The sequence below is a fragment of the Lactuca saligna genome, chromosome 4, assembly GCF_052625555.1.
Source record: "Lactuca saligna cultivar CGN05327 chromosome 4, ASM5262555v1, whole genome shotgun sequence".
Classification (NCBI taxonomy): Eukaryota; Viridiplantae; Streptophyta; class Magnoliopsida; order Asterales; family Asteraceae; genus Lactuca; species Lactuca saligna.
The window spans coordinates 275,552,230-275,553,294 of record NC_136420.1 but is presented as its reverse complement, the minus strand read 5'-3'; positions in this window follow the sequence as shown (position 1 = coordinate 275,553,294).

Sequence of the window (1,065 nt, the reverse complement as noted above, 5' to 3'; positions counted from 1 at the left end):
CTAAGAGCATGGGACAATTGTTATTATAATTCAAGTAATAAGTTGATCACCCGAAACAACAAATAATGAGTAATCAATATGGTGCTTAAATAAAATGTTTTATTTATACCCAGAGTTTGGGGCCATACGGGATTGGTATTATTCTTGTGTTTCACTTTGCATGTTTTGACTTCCTGAATAATTAATTATTTCAGAATAATCAAATTATTCAAATGGACCACAGTAGTTCATATGTTGGAAGTAGGTATGAATGAAGATTGTCATGAATTGGTGTGTGGATTGTCTAAAGTGTATTAGACATAACTAAATGTTTGTTGCAACGTTCATGAGTGCTTATGAATATGATTTGAGCATTGGATTAAACCCACGCTCACTTGGGTCACTTCATGAATTGTATCACGAGTGATTGGTGAGTCGATAACATCTTATATTCTTGAAACCGAGATGTGTGTGTTGTATCTTGCAAGTCGGTTGCACATTGATAATATGTAAACACACCAGTAACTTGGTGTTATAAAACATATTGTTGTGTGTGATTCGGTGAGTGAGTGCAAGCAAGCATTGAATCAAAGTTTATCCGTTCCTTCTATCCAAATTCGGATAAAAGCAATGTCTTTGGGCCCCTCGATGATTTAGTGATGACACCTAAGCGCTTGGCCAAGCCGAGATTAATTTGATGTGTTCAATTGTAGTCTATTGTCAGTCATCATAAATCGGAAGTCGGAAAACAGTATAGAGAGAATGATTTAAATCCATGTCTCACGTCTATACGATATCTAGAATGGAGGAATATATGAACCCTTATCTAAAGGACACGCTTATCTGATAAGATCAGAGTTGACACCAGCTTTTGAAAGCTATGATTGCAGATCAAGATCTGAAGTCATACGCAGAATAGTTATTAGACTTATCCAAATGGGAGACTGTTGGATTAGTGTCTAAGTCCATACCTATTTTGGTATGTACTTGACCCGATGGTGCATGGTCCTTTTAGGTTGCCTTCACCAAAGCAACTTGATAGGATGAATTATGGAGAGAGAGGATTAATTATGATTTATTAATATA